We start from the raw sequence: 19,235 nt of genomic DNA on the forward strand, positions 1-19,235 counted from the left end.
AAAGCTGAAGTAGTGCATCGGATCTAATACTTATGTCCCAGGAGACGTTCAAAGCAAACCACAACCAATGAGAAGATTTACTCTCCTTGAACGTACGCCGGCATTGTGCTATTTGTATTAAATCCCGAAGCAATTTCTGTGTTCCATCGTCAATTTGAAGGTACAAGGGATAGTAAAAAGGTGCAGTTGTGCATCGGAATATAATATTTATCTAACAGGACACGATCTAAGCAAACCTCAAACAATGAGGAGATTTACTCTTCTTGTACTTAAATCGGCATTATGCCTTTTGTATTACATCCCGACGCAATTTCTGTGTTTCATCGTCAATGTGAAGGTACAAGGGATAGTGTAATGCTGCAGTAGTGCATCGGAATCTAATACTTATCTCCCAGGAAACGCTCAAAACAAACCAGAAACCATGAGAAGATTTACTCTTATTGTACTTAATTCGGCTTTGTGCCTTTGTATGAAATCCTGACACAATATCTGTGTTTCATCGTCAATGTGAAGGTACAAGGGATAGAGTAATGCTGCAGTAGTGCATCGGCATCTAATACTGATCTCTCACTAAACGCTCAAAGCAATCCACAAACAATGGGAAGATTTACTCTATTTGTACGTAAGTCGGAATTTTTCCTTTTGTATTAAATCCCGACGCAATTGCTGTGTTTCATCATCAATTTCAAGGTACAAGGGATAGCAAAAAGGAGCAGTAGTGCATCGAAATATATCATTTATCTCCCAGGAAACGCTCTAAGCAAACCTCAAACAATGCGAAGATTTACTCTTCTTGTACTTAAGTCGGCATTGTACCTTTTGTATTAAATCCCGACGCAATTTCTGCCTTTCATCGTCAATGTGAAGCTCCAAGGGATAGAGTAAATCAACAGTAGTGCATCGGAATCTAATACTGATCTCCCAGGAAACGGTCATAGCAAACCACATACAATGAGAAGATTTACTCTTCTTGTAATTAAGTCGGCATTGTGCTTTTTGCGTTAAATGGCAACGCAATTTCTGTGTTTCATCGTCAAAGTAAAGGTCCAAGGCATAGAGTTAAGCTGCAGTAGTGCATCGGAATCCAATACTTAACTCGCAGGCAACGCGCAAAGCAAACCACAAACAATGAGAAGATTTGCTCTCTTGTACTTAAGTCGGCATTGTGCCTTTTGTATTATATCCCGACGCAATATCTGCGCTTCATCGTCAATTTGAAGGTCCAAGGGATGCATTAAAACAGCAGTAGTGCATCGGAATCTAATACTGATCTCCCAGGTAACGCTCAAAGCAAACAAGAAACAATGAGAAGATTTACTCTTCTTGTACTTCAGACGGCATTGTGCCTTTTGTATTAAATCCCGACGCAATTTCTGTGTTTCCTCGTGAATGTGAAGGTCCAAGGGATAGAGTAAAGCTGCAGTAGTGCATCGAAATCTAACACTGATCCCCTAGGAGACGATCAAAGCAAACCACTAACATCGAGAAGAATTACTCTTCTTGCACTGAGGTCGGCATTGAGCCATTTGTATTAAATCCCGACGCAATTTCTGTGTTTCATCGTCAATTTGAAGGTCCAAGGGATAGAGTAAAGCTGCAGTAGTACATCGGAATCTAACACTGATCCCCTAGGAAACGCTCAATGCAAACCTCTAACAATGAGAGGATTTAATATTCTTGTACTGAAGTCGGCATTGACCTTTTAGTATTAAATCCCTACGCAATTTCTGTGTTTCATCGTCAATGGGAAGTTACAAGGGATAGATAAAGCTGCAGTAGTGCATCGGAATGTAATACTGATGTCCCAGGAAACGCTCAAAGCAAACTACAAAATTTGAGAAGATATACTCTTCATGCACTTAGGTCGGCATTGTGCCTTTTGTATTAAATCCCGATGCTATTTCTGTGTTTCATCGTCAATTTGAAAGTCCAAGGGGTAGAGTAAAACTGCAGTAGTGCACCGGAATCTTATACTGATCTGCCAGGAAACGCTCAAGCAAACCACAAAAAATGACAAGATTTACTCTTCTTGTACTTAAGTCGGCATTGTTCATTTTGTATTAAATCCCGACGCAATTTATGTGTTTCATTATCAATGTGAAGGTCCAAGCGATAGAGATAAGCTGCAGTAGTGCATCGGAATCTAATGCTGATCTCCCAGGAAACGCTCAAAGCAAATCAGAAGCAATGAGAAGGTTCACTCCTCTTGTACTTAAGTCGGCATTTTGCCTGTTGTATTAAATCCCGACGCAATTTCTGTGTTTCATCGTCAATTTGAAGTTACAAGGGATAGAGTAAAGCTGCAGTAGTGCATCGGAATCTAATACTTATATACCAGGAAACGCTCAAACCAAACCACAAACAATGAGAAGATTTACTTTTCTTGTACTTAAGTCGGCATTGTGATTTTGCATTAAATCCCGACGCAATTTCTGTTTTTCATCGTCAATGTGAAGGTCCAAGGGATAGAGTAAAGCTGCAGCAGTGCATCGGAATCTAATACTGATCTCGCAGGAAAAGCTCAAAGCAAACCACAACCAATGAGAAGATTTACTCTTCTTGTACTTATTTCGGCAAGGTGCATTTTTGTATTAAATCCCGACGCAATATCTGTGTTTCATCGTCAATGTGAAGTCCCAAGGGACAGAGTAAAGCTGCAGTAGTGCATCGGAATCTAATACTGATCTTCCAGGAAACGCTCAAAGCAAACCAGAACTATGAAAAGGTTTACTCTTCTTGTACGTAAGTCGGTATTGTGCCTGTTGTTTTAAATCCCGACGCAATTTCTGTGTTTCATCGTCAATGTGAAGTTATAAGGGATACAGTAAAGCTACAGTAGTGCACTGGAATCCAATACTTATCTCCCAGGAATCGCTCAAAGCAAACCAGAAACAATGAGAAGATTTACTCTTCTGGTACTTAAGTCGGCATTGTGCTTTTTGTATTAAATCCCGACCCAATATCTGTGTTTCATCGCCAATGTGAACGTCCAAAGGATAGAGTAAAGCTGCAGTAGTGCATCGGAATCTAATACTTATCACCCAGGAAACGCTCAAAGAAAACCACAAACAATGAGAAGATTTACTCCTCTTGTACTTAAGTCGGCATTGTGCTTTTGCATTAAATCCGGACGCAATTTCTGTTTTTCATCGTCAATGTGAAGGTACAAGGGATAGAGAAAAGCTGCAACAGTGCATCGGCATCTAATACTGATCTCGGAGGAAAAGCTCAAAGCAAACCACAACCAATGAGATGATTTACTCTTCTTGTACTTATGTCGGCATTGTGCATTTTGTATTAAATCCCGAAGCAATTTCTGTGTTTCATCGTCAATGTGAAATCCCAAGGGACCGAGTAAAGCTGCAGTAGTGCATCGGAATCTAATACTGATCTCCCAGGAAACGCTCAAAGCAAACCAGATCTATGAGAAGGTTAACAATTCTTGTACTTAAGTCGGCATTGTGCCTTTTGCATTAAATGTTTACGCAATCTCTGAGTTTCCACGTCAATGTGAAGGTCCAAGAGATAGAGTACAGCTGCAGTAAGGCATTGGAATCTAACACTCATCCCGCAGGAAACGCTCAAAGCAAACCACTAACAATGAGAAGATTTACTCTTCTTGTACTGAAGACGGCATTGAGCATTTTGTATTAAATCCCGACGCAATTTCTGCGTCTTATTGTCAATGTGAAGGTCCAAGGGATCGAGTAAGGCTGCAGTAGTGCATCGGAATCTAATACTTATCTCCCAGGAAACGCTCAAAGCAAACCACAAACAATGAGAAGATTTACTCTTCTTGTAATTATGTTGGCATTGTGGCTTTTGTATTAAATCCCGACGCAATATCTGTGTTTCATCGTCAATGTGAAGGTCCAAGGGATAGAGTAAAGCTGCCATAGTTCATCGGAATCTAATACTTATCTCCCACGAAACTCTCAAAGCAAACCACAAACAATGAGAAGATTTACTCTTCTTGTACTTAAGTCGGCTTTGTGCCTTTTGTATTAAATCCCGACGCAATTTCTGTGTTTCATCGTCAATGTGAAGTTACAGGGGTAGAGTAAAGCAGCAGCAGTGCATCGGAATCTAATACTGATCTCTCGGGAAACCCTCAAAGCAAACCACATACAATGAGAAGATTTACTCTTCTTGCACGTAAGTCGGCATTGTTCCTATTGTATTAATTCCTGACGCAATTACTGTACCTCATCGTCAATTTGAATGTACAAGGAATAGGAAAATGGTGCGGTAGTGCATCGGAATATAATATTTATCTCCCAGGAAAAGCTCTAAGTAAACCTCAAACAATGAGAACATTTACTCATCTTGTACTTAAGTCGGCATTGTGCATTTTGTATTAAATCCCGACGCAATATCTATGTTTCATCGTCAATGTGAGGGCCCACGGGTCAGAGTAAACCTTCAGTAGTGCATCGGAATCTAATACAGATCTCCCAGGAAACGCTCAAAGCAAACCACAATCAATGAGAAGATTTACTTTTCTTGTAATTATGTCGGCATTGTGCCTTTTGTATTACATCCCGACGCAATTTCTGTGTTTCATCGTCAATGTGAAGGTCCAAGTGATAGAGTAAATTTGCAGTAGTGCATCGGAATCTAATACTGATCTCCCAGGAAACGGTCATAGCAAAACACAAACAATGAGAAGATTTACTCTTCTTGTAATTATGTAGGCATTGTGCCTTTTGTATTAAATCCCGACGCAATATCTGTGTTTCATCGTCAATGTGAAGATCCAAGGGATAGAGTAATGCTGCCATAGTTCATCGGAATCTAATACTTATCTCCCAGGAAACTCTCAAAGCAAACCACAAAGAATGAGAAGATTTACTCTTCTTGTACGTAAGTCGGCATTTTGCCTGTTGTATTAAATCCCGACGCAATTTCTGTGTTTCATCGTCAATGTGAAGTTACAAGGGATAGAGTAAAGCTGCAGTGTGCATCGGAATCTAATACTGATCTCCCAGGAAACGCTCATAGCAAACCACAAACAATGAGAAGATTTACTCTTCTTGTAGTTACGTCGGCATTGTGCCATTCGTATGAAATCCCGACGCAATTTCTGTGTTTCATCATCTATGTGAAGGTACAAGGGATAGAGTAAAGCTGCAGTAGTGCATCGGAATCTAATACTGACCTCTCAGGAAACGCTCAAAGCAAACCACAAACAATGAGAAGATTTACTCTTCTTGTACGTAAGTGGGCATTGTTCCTTTAGTATTAAATCCCGACGCAATTTCTGTGTTTCATCGTCAATTTCAAGTAACAAGGGATAGCAAAATGGTGCAGTAGTGCATCGGAATATATCATTTATCTCCCAGGAAACGCTCTAAGCAGACCTCAAACAATGAGAAGATTTACTCTTCTTGTAATTAAGTCGGCATTGTGCCTTTTGCGTTAAATGCCGACGCAATCTCTGTTTTTCATCGTCAATGTGAAGGCCCAAGCGATAGAGATAAGCTGCAGTAGTGCATCGGAATCAAATGCTGATCTCCCAGGCAACGCTCAAAGCAAATCAGAAGCAATGAGAAGGTTCACTCCTCTTGTACTTAAGTCGGCATTTTGCCTGTTGTATTAAATCCCGACGCAATTTCTGTGTTTCATCGTCAATGTGAAGTTACAAATGATAGAGTAAAGCTGCAGTAGTGCATCGGAATCTAATACTTATATCCCAGGAAACGCTCAAACCAAACCACAAACAATGAGAAGATTTACTCTTCTTGTACTTAAGTCGGCATTGTGCTTTTGCATTAAATCCCGACGCAATTTCTGTTTTTCATCGTCAATGTGAAGGTCCAAGGGATAGAGTAAAGCTGCAGCAGTGCATCGGAATCTAATACTGATCTCGCAGGAAAAGCTCAAAGCAAACCACAAACAATGAGAAGATTTACTCTTCTTGTACTTATTTCGGCAAGGTGCCTTTTTGTATTAAATACCGAAGCATTTTCTGTATTTCATCGTCAATGTGAAGTCCCAAGGGACAGAGTAAAGCTGCAGTAGTGCATCGGAATCTAATACTGATCTTCCAGGAACCGCTCAAAGCAAACGAGAACTATGAAAAGGTTTACTCTTCTTGTACTTAAGTCGGTATTGTGCCTGTTGTATTAAATCCCGACGCAATATCTGTGTTTCATCGTCAATGTGAAGTTATAATTGATACAGTAAAGCTGCAGTAGTGCACCGGAATCTAATACTTATCTCCCAGGAATCGCTCAAAGCAAACCAGAAACAATGAGAAGATTTACTCTTCAGGTACTTAAGTCGGCATTGTGCTTTTTGTATTAAATCCCGACGCAATTTCTGTGTTTCATCGCCAATGTGAACGTCCAAAGGATAGAGCAAAGCTGCAGTAGTGCATCGGAATCTAATACTTATCTCCCAGGAAACGCTCAAAGCAAACCACAAACAAAGAGAAGATTTGCTCCTCTTGTACTTAAGTCGGCATTGTGCTTTTGCATTAAATCCCGACGCAATTTCTGTTTTTCATCGTCAATGTGAAGGTCCTACGGATAGAGTAAAGCTGCAGCAGTGCATCGGCATCTAATACTGATCTCGCAGGAAAAGTTCAAAGCAAACCACAACCAATGAGATGATTTACTCTTCTTGTACTTATGTCGGCATTGTGCATTTTGTATTAAATCCCGACGCAATTTCTGTGTTTCATCGTCAATGTGAAGTCCCAAGGGACAGGGTAAAGCTGCAGTAGTGCATCGGAATCTAATTCTGATTTCCCAGGAAACGCCCAAAGCAAACCAGAACTATGAGAAGGTTAACTCTTCTTGTACTTAAGTCGGCATTGTGCCTTTTGCATTAAATGTTTACGCAATCTCTGAGTTTCCACGTCAATGTGAAGGTACAAGGGATAGAGTAAAGCTGCAGTAGGGCATTGGAATCTAACACTCATCCCGCAGGAAACGCTCAAAGAAACCACTAACAATGAGAAGATTTGCTCTTCTTGTACGTAAGTCGGCATTTTGCCTGTTGTATTAAATCCCGACGCAATTTCTGTGTTTCATCGTCAATGTGAAGTTACAAGGGATAGAATAAAGCTGCAGTAGTGCATCGGAATCTAATACTTATCTCCCAGCAAACGCTCAAAGCAAACCACAAACAACGTGGAGATTAACTCTTCTGGTACTTAGTTCGCCATTGTGCCTTTTGTATTAAATCCCGACGCAATTTCGGTGTTTCATCGCCAATGTGAACGTCCAAAGGATAGAGTAAATCTGCAGTAGTGCATCGGAATCTAATACGTATCTCCCAGGAAACGCTCAAAGCAAACCACAAACAATGAGATTTACTCTTCTTGCACTTTAGTCGAAATTGTGCTTTTGCATTAAATCCCGACTCAATTTCTGTTTTTCATCGTCAATGTGAAGGTCCTAGGGATAGAGTAAAGCTGCAGCAGTGCATCGGAATCTAATACTGATCTCGCAGGAAAAGCTGAAAGCAAACCACAACCAATGAGAAGATTTACTCTTCGTGTTCATATGTCGGCATTGTGCCTTTTGTATTAAATCCCGACGCAATTTCTGTGTTTCATCGTCAATGTGAAGTCCCAAGGGACAGAGTAAAGCTGCAGTAGTGCATCGGAATCTAATGCTGATCTCCCAGGAAACGCTCAAAGAAAAACCAGAACTATGAGAAGGTTTACTCTTCTTGTACTTAAGTGGGCATTGTGAATTTTGCATTAAATGCCTACGCAATCTCTGAGTTTCCTCGTCAATGTGAAGGTCCAAGGGAAAGAGTAAAGCTGCAGTTGAGCATCGGAATCTAACACTCATCCCCCAGGAAACGCTCAAAGCAAACCACTAACAATGACAAGATTTACTCTTCTTGTACTGAATTCGGCATTGAGCCTTTTGTATTAAATCCCGACGCAATTTCTGTGATTCATTGTCAATGTGAAGGTCCAAGGGATAGAGTAAGGCTGCAGTAGTGCATCGGAATCTAATACTGATCTCCCAGGAAACGCTCAAAGCAAACCACAAACAACGTGGAGATTAACTCTTCTTGTAATTACGTCGGCATTGTGCCCTTAGAATTAAATCCCGACGCAATTTCTGTGTTTCATCGTCAACGTGACGGTCCAAGGGATAGAGTAGAGATGCCGTAGTGCATCGGAATCTTATACTTATGTCCCAGGAAACTCTCAAAGCAAACCACAAACAATGAGAAGATTTACTCTTCTTGTACTTAAGTCAGCATTGTGCCTTCTGTATTAAATCCCGACGCAATTTCTATCTTTCATCATCAAAGTGAAGGTCCAAGGGATAGAGTAATGCTGCGTGAGTGCATCGGAATCTAATACTGATCTCCCAGGAAAAGCTCAAAGCAAACCAAAAACAATGAGAAGATTAAGTCTTCTTGTACTTATGTCGGCATTGTGCCTTTTGTATTAAATCCCGACGCTAATTTTGTGCTTCATCGCAATGTGAAGGTTAAGAGATAGAGTAATGCTGTAGTAGTGCATCGGAATCTAACACTGATCTCCCAGGAAACGCTCATATCAAACCAGAAATAATGATAAGGTATACTCTTCTTGTACATACGTCGGCATTGTGACATTTGTATTAAATTCCGACGTAATTTCTCTGTTTCATCGTCAATGTAAAGCTCCAAGGGATAGAGTAATGATGCAGTGGTGCATCGGAATTTAATACTGATCTCTCAGGAAACGCTCAAAGCAAACCACAAACAATGAGAAGATTTACTCTTCTTGTACTTAAGTCGGCATTGTGCCTCTTGTATTAAATCCCGACGCAATTTCTGTGTTTCATCGTCAATGTGAAGGTCCAAGGGATAGAGTAATTCTAAAGTAGTGCATCGGAATCTAAAACTTATCTCCCAGGAAACGCTCAAAGCAAACAAGAAACAATGAGAAGATTTATTCTTCTGGTACTTAAGTCGGCATTGTGCCTTTTGTATTAATTCCCGACGCAATTTCTGTGTTACATCGCCAATGTCAACGTCCAACGGATAGAGTAAAGCTGCAGTAGTGCATCGGAATCTAATACTTATCTCCCAGGAAACGCTCAAAGAAAACCACAAACAATGAGAAGATTTACTCTTCTTGTACTTAAGTTGGCATTGTACTTTTGCATTAAATCCCGACGCAATTTCTGTTTTTCATCGTCAATGTGGAGGGCCAAGGGTTAGAGTAAAGCTGCAGCAGTGCAACGGAATCTAATACTGATCACTCTGGAAACGCTCAAACCAAACCACATACAATGAGAAGAATTACTCTTCTTGTACGTAAGTCGGCATTGTTCCTATTGTATTAATTACTGACGCAATTTCTGTGTCTCATCGTCAATTTGAAGGTACAAGGGATAGGAGAAAGGTGCAGTAGTGCATCGGAATATAATATTTATCTCCCAGGAAATGCTCTAAGCAAACCTCAAACAATGAGAAGATTTACTCATCTTGTACTTAGGTCGGCATTGTGACTTTTCTACGAAATCCCGACGCAATTTCTGTGTTTCATCGTCAATCTGAAGGTACAAGGGATAGAGTAAAGCCGCAGTAGTGCATCGGAATCTAATACTGATCTGTCAGGAAACGCTCAAAGCAAACCACAAACAATGAGAAGATTTACTCTTCTTGTACGTAATTCGGCATTGTTCCTTTTGTATTAAATCCCGACTCAATTTCTGTGTTTCATCGTCAATTTGAAGGTTCAAGGGATAGAGTAAAGCCGCAGTGGTGCATCGGAATCTAATACTGATCTCTCAGGAAACGCTCATGGCAAACCACAAACAATGAGAAGATTTACTCTTCTTGTACTTAAGCCGGCATTGTGCTTTTGCATTAAATCCCGACGCAATATCTGTTTTTCATCGTGAATGTGAAGGTCCAAATGATAGAGTAAAGCTGCAGCAGTGCATCGGAATCTAATACTGATCTCGCAGGAAACGGTCATAGCAAACCACAAACAATGAGAAGATTTACTCTTCTTGTAATTAAGTCGGCATTGTTCTTTTTGCTTTAAATGCCGTCGCAATCTCTGTGTTTCATCGTCAATGTGAAGGTCCAAGCGATAGAGATAAGCTGCAGTAGTGCATCGGAATCTAATGCTGATCTCCCAGGAACCGCTCAAAGAAAATCAAAAGCAATGAGAAGGTTCACTCGTCTTGTACTTAAGTCGGCATTTTGATTGTTGTATTAAATCCTGACGCAATTTCTGTGTTTTATCGTCAATGTGAAGTTACAAGGGATAGAGTAAAGCTGCAGTAGTGCATCGGAAACTAATACTTATCTCCCAGGAAACACTCAAAGCAAACCAGAAACAGTGAGAGGATTGACTCTTCTGGTACTTAGGTCGCCATTGTGCCTTTTGAATTAAATCCCGACGCAATTTCTGTGTTTCATCGCCAATGTGAACGTCCAAAGGATAGAGTAAAGCTGCAGTAGTGCATCGGAATCTAATTCTTATGTCCCAGGAAACGCATAAAGAAAACCACAAACAATGACGTTCACTCTTCTTGTACTTAAGTCGGCATTGTGCTTTTGCATTAAATCCCGACGCAATTTCTGTTTTTCATCGTCAATGTGAAGGTCCAAGGGACAGAGTAAAGCTGCAGTCGTGCATCGGAATCTAATACTGATCTTCCGTTAAACGCTCAAAGCAAACCATAACTATGAGAAGGTTTACTCTTCTTGTACTTAAGTCGGTATTGTGCCTGTTGTATTAAATCCCGACGCAATTTCTGTGTTTCATCGTCAATGTGAAGTTACAAGGGATAGAGTAAAGCTGCAGTAGTGCATCGGAATCTTCTACTTATCTCCCAGGAAACGCTCAAAGCAAACCAGAAACAATGAGAAGATTTACTCTTCTGGTACTTAAGTCGTCAATGTGCTTTTTGTATTACATCCCGACGCAATTTCTGTATTTCATCGCCATGGTGAACGTCCAAAGGATAGAGTAAAGCTGCAGTAGTGCATCGAAATCTAATACTTATCTCCCAGGAAACGATCAAAGCAAACCACAAACAATGAGAAGATTTACTCTTCTTGTACTTAAGTCGGCATTGTGCTTTTGCGTTAAATCCCGACGCGATTTCTGTTTTTCATCGTCAATATGAAGGTCCAAGGGATAGAGTAAAGCTGCAGCAGTGCATCGGCATCTAATACTGATCTTGCAGGAAAAGCTAAAAGCAAACCACAACCAGTGAGAAGATTTACTCTTCCGGTTCTTATGTCGGCAATGTGCATTTTGTATTAAATCCCGACGCAATGTCTGTGTTTCATCGTCAATGTGACGGTCCAAGGTATAGAGTAAAGATGCAGTAGAGCATTGGAATCTAACACTCATCCCGCAGGAAACGCTCAAAGCAAACCACTAACAATGAGATGATTTACTCTTCTTGTACTGAAGTCGGCATTGAGCATTTTGTATTAAATCCCGACGCAATTTCTGTGTTTGCTCGTCAATGTGAAGTTACAGGGGATAGAGTAAAGGTGCAGTAGTGCATCGGAATCTAATACTTATCTCCCAGGAAACGCTCAAAGCAAACCAGAAACAATGAGAGGATTGACTCTTCTGGTACTTAGGTCACCATTGTGCATTTTGTACTAAATCCCGACGAAATTTCTGTGTTTCATCGCCAATGTGAACGTCCAAAGGATAGAGTAAAGCTGCAGTAGTGCATCGGAATCTAATACTTATCTCCCAGGAAACGCTCAAAGCAAACCACAAAAAATGAGAAGATTTACTCTTCTTGCACTTAAGTTGGCATTGTGCTTTTGCATTAAATCCCGAAGCAATATCTGTTTTTCATCGTCAATGTGGAGGGCCAAGGGATAGAGTAAAGCTGCAGCAGTGCAACGGAATCTAATACTGATCACTCTGGAACCGCTCAAACCAAACCACATACAATGAGAAGAATTACTCTTCTTGTACGTAAGTCGGCATTGCTCCTATTGTATTAATTAATGACGCAATTTCTGTGTCTCATCGTCAATTTGAAGGTACAAGGGATAGGAGAAAGGTGCAGTAGTGCATCGGAATATAATATTTATCTCCCAGGAAATGCAGTAAGCAAACCTCAAACAATGAGAAGATTTACTCATCTTGTACTTAGGTCGGCATTGTGCCTTTTCTACGAAATCCCGACGCAATTTCTGTGTTTCATGGTCAATATGAAGGTACAAGGGATAGGGTAAAGCTGCAGTAGTGCATCGGAAACTAATACTGATCTCCCAGGAAAAGCCCAAAGCAAACCACAAACAATGAGATGATTTACTCTTCTTGTAATTAAATATGCATTGTGCCTTTTGTACTAAATCCAGATGCAATTTCTGTGTTTCATCGCCAATGTGAACGTCCAAAGGATAGAGTAAAGCTGCAGTAGTGCATCGGAATCTAATTCTTATCTCCCAGGAAACACACAAAGAAAACCACAAACAATGAGATTTACTCTTCTTGTACTTAAGTCGGCATTCTGCTTTTGCATTAAATCCCGACGCAATTTCTGTTTTTCATCGTCAATGTGATGGTCCAAGGGACAGAGTAAAGCTGCAGTAGTGCATCGGAATCTAATACTGATCTTCCATTAAACGCTCAAAGCAAACCAGAACTATGAGAAGGTTTACTCTTCTTGTGCTTAAGTCGGTATTGTGCCTGTTGTATTAAATCCCGACGCAATTTCTGTGTTTCATCGTCAATGTGAAGTTACAAGGGATAGAGTAAAGCTGCAGTAGTGCATCGGAATCTTATACCTATCTCCCAGGAAACGCTCAAAGCAAACCAGAGACAATGAGAAGATTTACTCTTCTGGTACTTAAGTCGGCAATGTGCTTTTTGTATTAAATCCCGACGCAATTTCTGTATTTCATCGCCATGGTGAACGTCCAAAGGACAGAGTAAAGCTGCAGTAGTGCATCGAAATCCAATACTTATCTCCCAGGAAACGATCAAAGCAAACCACAAACAATGAGATGATTTACTCTTCTTGTACTTAAGTCGGCTTTGTGCCTTTTGTATTAAATCCCTACGCAATTTCTGTGTTTCATCGTCAATGTGAAGTTACAAGGGATAGAGTAAAGCAGCAGCAGTGCATCGGAATCTAATACTGATCTCTCAGGAAACCCTCACACAAACCACATACAATGAGAAGACTTACTCTTCTTGTACGTAAGTCGGCATTGTTCCTATTGTATTAATTCCTAACGCAATTACTGTACCTCATCGTCAATATGAAGGTACAAGGGATAGGAAAAAGGTGCGGTAGTACATCGGAATATAATATTTATCTCCCAGGAAAAGCTCTAAGTAAACCTTAAACAATGAGAAGATTTACTCATCTTGTACTTAAGTCGGCATTGTGCATTTTGTATTAAATCCCGACGCAATTTCTATGTTTCATCGTCAATGTGAGGGCCCACGGGACAGAGTAAAGCTGCAGTAGTGCATCGGAATCTAATACTGATCTCCCAGGAAACGCTCAAAGCAATCCACAATCAATGAGAAGATTTACTCTTCTTGTAATTATGTCGGCATTGTGCCTTTTGTATTAAATCCCGACGCAATTTCTGTGTTTCACGTTAATGTGAAGGTCCAAGGGATAGAGTAAATTTGCAGTAGTGCATCGGAATCTAATACTGATCTCCCAGGAAACGGTCATAGCAAACCACAAACAATGACAAGATTTACTCTTCTTGTAATTATGTCGGCATTGTGCCTTTTGTATTAAATCCCGACGCAATATCTGTGTTTCATCGTCAATTTGAAGGTCCAAGGGATAGAGTAAAGCTGCCATAGTTCATCGGAATCTAATACTTATCTCCCAGGAAACTCTCAAAGCAAACCACAAACAATGAGAAGATTTACTCTTCTTGTACGTAAGTCGGCATTTTGCCTGTTGTATTAAATCCCGACGGAATTTCTGTGTTTCATCGTCAATGTGAAGTTACAAGGGATAGAGTAAAGCTGCAGTCGTGCATCGGAATCTAATACTTATCTCCCAGGAAACGGTCAAAGCAAACCAGAATCAATGAGAAGATTGACTCTTCTGGTACTTAGGTCGCCATTGTGCCTTTTGTATTAAATCCCGACGCAATTTCGGTGTTTCATCGTCAACGTGACGGTCCAAGGGATAGAGTAGAGATGCCGTAGTGCATCGGAATCTTATACTTATGTCCCAGGAAACTCTCAAAGCAAACCACAAACAATGAGAAGATTTACTCTTCTTGAACTTAAGTCAGCATTGTGCGTTCTGTATTAAATCCCGACGCAATTTCTATGTTTCATCATCAAAGTAAATGTCCAAGGGATAGAGTAATGCTGCGTGAGTGCATCGGAATCTAATACTGATCTCCCATGAAAAGCTCAAAGCAAACCAAAAACAATGAGAAGATTAAGTCTTCTTGTACTTATGTCGGCATTGTGCCTTTTGTATTAAATCGCAACGCTAATTTTGTGTTTCATCGCAATGTGAAGGTCCAAGAGATAGAGTAATGCTGTAGTAGTGCATCGGAATCTAATACTGATCTCCCAGGAAACGCTCATATCAAACCAGAAATAATGATAACGTATACTCTTCTTGTACCTACGTCGGCATTGTGACATTTGTATTAAATTCCGACGCAATTTCTGTGTTTCATCGTCAATGTAAAGCTCCAAGGGATAGAGTAATGATGCAGTGGTGCATCGGAATTTAATACTGATCTCTCAGGAAACGCTCAAAGCAAACCACAAACAATGAGAAGATTTACTCTTCTTGTACTTAAGTCGGCATTGTGCCTCTTGTATTAAATCCCGTCGCAATTTCTGTGTATCATCCTCAATGTGAAGGTCCAAGGGATAGAGTAATTCTAAAGTAGTGAATCGGAATCTAAAACTTATCTCCCAGGAAACGCTCAAAGCAAACCAGAAACAATGAGAAGATTTATTCTTCTGGTACTTAAGTCGGCATTGTGCCTTTTGTATTAAATCCCGACGCAATTTCTGTGTTTCATCGCCAATGTGAACGTCCAAAGGATAGAGTAAAGCTGCAGTAGTGCATCGGAATCTAATACTTATCTCCCAGGAAACGCTCAAAGCAAACCACAAACAATGAGAAGATTTACTCTTCTTGTACTTTAGTTGGCATTGTGCTTTTGCATTAAATAGCGACGCAATTTCTGTTTTTCATCGTCAATGTGGAGGGCCAAGGGATAGAGGAAAGCTGCAGCAGTGCAACGGAATCTAATACTGATCACTCTGGAAACGCTCAAACCAAACCACATACAATGAGAAGAATTACTCTTCTTGTACGTAAGTCGGCATTGTTCCTATTGTATTAATTCCTGACGCAATTTCTTTGTCTCATCGTCAATTTGAAGGTACAAGGGATAGGAGAAAGGTGCAGTAGTGCATCGGAATATAATATTTATCTCCCAGGAAAAGCTCAAAGCAAATCAAAAGCGACGAGAAGGTTCACTCGTCTTGTACTTAAGTCGGCATTTTGCCTGTTGTATTAAATCCCGACGCAATTTCTGTGTTTTATCGTCAATGTGAAGTTACAAGGGATAGAGTAAAGCTGCAGTAGTGCATCGGAATCAAATACTTATCTCCCAGGAAACGCTCAAAGCAAACCAGAAACAGTGAGAGGATTGACTCTTCTGGTACTTAGGTCGCCATTGTGCCTTTTGTATTAAATCCCGACGCAATTTCTGTTTTTCATCGCCAATGTGAACGTCCAAAGGATAGAGTTAAGCTGCAGTAGTGCATCAGAATCTAATTCTTATCTCCCAGGAAACGCACAAAGAAAACCACAAACAAAGAGCTTTACTCTTCTCGTACTTAAGTCGGCATTGTGCTTTTGCATTAAATCCCGACGCAATTTCTGTTTTTCATCGTCAATGTGAAGGTCCAAGGGACAGAGTAAAGCTGCAGTAGTGCATCGGAATCTAATACTGATCTTCCATTAAACGCTCAAAGCAAACCAGAACTATGGGGAAGGTTTACTCTTCTTGTACTTAAGTCGGTATTGTGCCTGTTGTATTAAATCCCGACGCAATTTCTGTGTTTCATCGTCAATGTGAAGTTACAAGGGATAGAGTAAAGCTGCAGTAGTGCATCGGAATCTTATACTTATCTCCCAGGAAACGATCAAAGCAAACCACAAACAAAGAGAAGATTTACTCTTCTTGTACTTAAGTCGGCATTGTGCTTTTGCGTTAAATCCCGACGTGATTTCTGTTTTTCATCGTCAATATGAAGGTCCAAGGGATAGAGTAAAGCTGCAGCAGTGCATCGGCATCTAATACTGATCTCGCAGGAAAAGCTCAAAGCAAACCACAACCAGTGAGAAGATTTACTCTTCCGGTACTTATGTCGGCAATGTGCATTTTGTATTAAATCCCGACGCAATTTCTGTGTTTCATCGTCAATGTGACGGTCCAAGGGATAGAGTAAAGATGCAGTAGAGCATTGGAATCTAACACTCATCCCGCAGGAAACGCTCAAAGCAAACCACTAAAAATGAGATGATTTACTCTTCTTGTACTGAAGTCGGCATTGAGCATTTTGTATTAAATCCCGACGCAATTTCTGTGTTTCATCGTCAATGTGAAGTTACAAGCGATGGAGTAAAGCTGCAGCAGTGCATCGGAATCTGATACTGATCTCGCAGGAAAAGCTCAAACCAAACCACAACCAATGAGAAGATTTACTCTTCTTGTACACATGTGGGCATTGTGCCTTTTGAAGTAAATCCCGACGCAATTTCTGTGTTTCATCGTCCATGTGAAGTCCCAAGGGACAGAGTAAAGCTGCAGTAGTGCAACGGAATCTAATGCTGATCTCCCAGGAAACGCTCAAAGCAAACCAGAACTATGAGAAGGTTTACTCTTCTTGTACTTAAGTCGGCATTGTGACATTTGTATGAAATTCCGACGCAATTTCTGTGTTTATCGTCAATGTGAAGGTCCAAGGGATAGAGTAATGATGCAGTGGTGCATCGGAATCTAATACTGATCTCTCAGGAAACGCTCAAAGCAAACCACAAACAATCAGAAGATTTACTCTTCTTGTACTTAAGTCGGCATTGTGCCACTTGTATTAAATCCCAACGCAATTTCTGTGTTTCATCGTCAATGTGAAGGTCCAAGGGATAGAGTAAAGCTGCAGTAGTGCATCGGAATCTAATACTTATTTCCCAGGAAACGCTCAAAGCAAACCACAAACAATGAGAAGATTTACTCTTCTTGTACTTAAGTCGGCAATGTGCTTTTGCATTAAATCCCGACGCAATTTCTGTGTTTTATTGTCAATGTGAAGGTCGAAGGGATAGAGTAAGGCTGCAGTAGTGCATCGGAATCTAATACTGATCTCCCAGGGAATGCTCGAAGCAAACCACATACAATGAGAAGATTTACTCTTCTTGTACGTAAGTCGGCATAGTTATTATTGTATTAATTCCTGACGCAATTTCTGTGTCCTATCGTCAATTTGAAGGTACAAGGGATAGGAAAAAGGTGCAGTAGTGCATCGGAATCTAATACTCATCTCGCAGGAAAAGCTCAAAGCAAACCAGAAAGAATGGGAAGGTTCACTCCTCTTGTACATAAGTCGGCATTTTGCCTGTTGTATTAAATCTCGACGCAATTTCTGTGTTTCATCGTAAAAGTGAAGTTACAAGGGATAGAGTAAAGCTGCAGTAGTGCATCGGAATCTAATACTTCTCTCCCAGGAATCGCTCAAAGCAAACCAGAAACAGTGAGAAGATTTACTCTTCTGGTACTTAAGTCAGCATTGTGCCTTTTGTATTAAATCCCGACGCAATTTCTGTGTTTCATCGCGAATGTGAACGTATAAAGAATAGAATAATGCTGCAGTAGTGCATCCGAATCTAATACTTATCTCCCGGGAAACGCTCAAAGGAAACCACAAACAATGAGAATATTTACTCTTCTTGAACTTTAGTCGGCATTGTGCTTTTGCATAAAATCCCGACGCAATTTCTGTTTTTCATCGTCAATGTGAAGGTCCAAGGGATAGAGTAAAGCTGCAGTAGTGCATCGGAATCTAATACTGATCTCGCAGGAAAAGCTCAAAGCAAACCAGAGCTATGAGAAGGTTAACTCTTCTTGTACTTAAGTCGGCATTGAGCCTTTTGTATTAAATCCCGGCGCAATTTCTGTGTTTTATTGTCAATGTGAAGGTCCAAGGGATAGAGTAAGGCTGCAGTAGTGCATCGGAATCTAATACTGATCTCCCAGGAAACGCTCAAAGCAAACCACAAACAATGAGAAGATTTACTCTTCTTGTAATTATGTCATCATTGTGCCTTTTGTATAACATCCCGACGCAATATCTGTGTTTCGTCGTCAATGTGAAGGTCCTAGGGATAGTGTAAAGCTGCCGTAGTGCATCGGAATCTAATACTTATCTCCCAGGAAACTCTCAAAGCAAACTACAAACAATGAGAAGATTTACTCTTCTTGTACTTGAGTCGGCATTGTGCCTTCTGTATTAAATCCCGACGCAATTTCTATGTTTCATCATCAAAGTGAAGGTCCAAGGGATAGAGTAATGCTGCAGTAGTGCATCGGAATCTAATACTGATCTCCCAGGAAAAGCTCAATCCAAACCAATAACAATGAGAAGATTTACTCTTCTCGTACGTAAGTCGGCATTGTTCCTATTGTATTAATTCCAGACGCAATATCTGTGTCTCATCGTCAATGTGGAGGTGCAAGGGATAGAGTAAGGCTGCAGTAGTGCATCGGAATCTAATACTGAACTCCCAGGAAACGCTCAAAACAAACCAGGAACAATGAGAAAGTTCACCTTCTTGTACTTAAGTCAGCATTGTGCCTTTTGTATTAAATCCCGACGCAATTTCTGTGTTTCATTGTCAATATGAAGGTCCAAAGGATAGAGTAAAGCTGCAGTAGTGCATCGGAATCAAATACTTACCTCCCAGGAAACGCACAAAGCAAACCACAAACAATGAGAAGATTTACTCTCCTTGTACTTAAGTCGGCATTGTGCTTTTGCATTAAATCCCGACGCAATTACTGTTTTTTATCGTCAATGTGAAGGTCCAATTGATAGAGTAAAGCTGCAGCAGTGCATCGGAATCTAATACTGATCTCGCAGGAAAAGCTCAAAGCAAACCACAACCAATGAGAAGATTTACTCTTCTTGTACTTATGTCGGCATTGTGCATTTTGTAGTGAATTCCGACGCAATTTCTGTGTTTCATCGTCAATGTGAAGTCCCAAGG

This window comes from Schistocerca piceifrons, chromosome X, assembly GCF_021461385.2.
Source record: "Schistocerca piceifrons isolate TAMUIC-IGC-003096 chromosome X, iqSchPice1.1, whole genome shotgun sequence".
Taxonomy (NCBI): Eukaryota; Metazoa; Arthropoda; class Insecta; order Orthoptera; family Acrididae; genus Schistocerca; species Schistocerca piceifrons.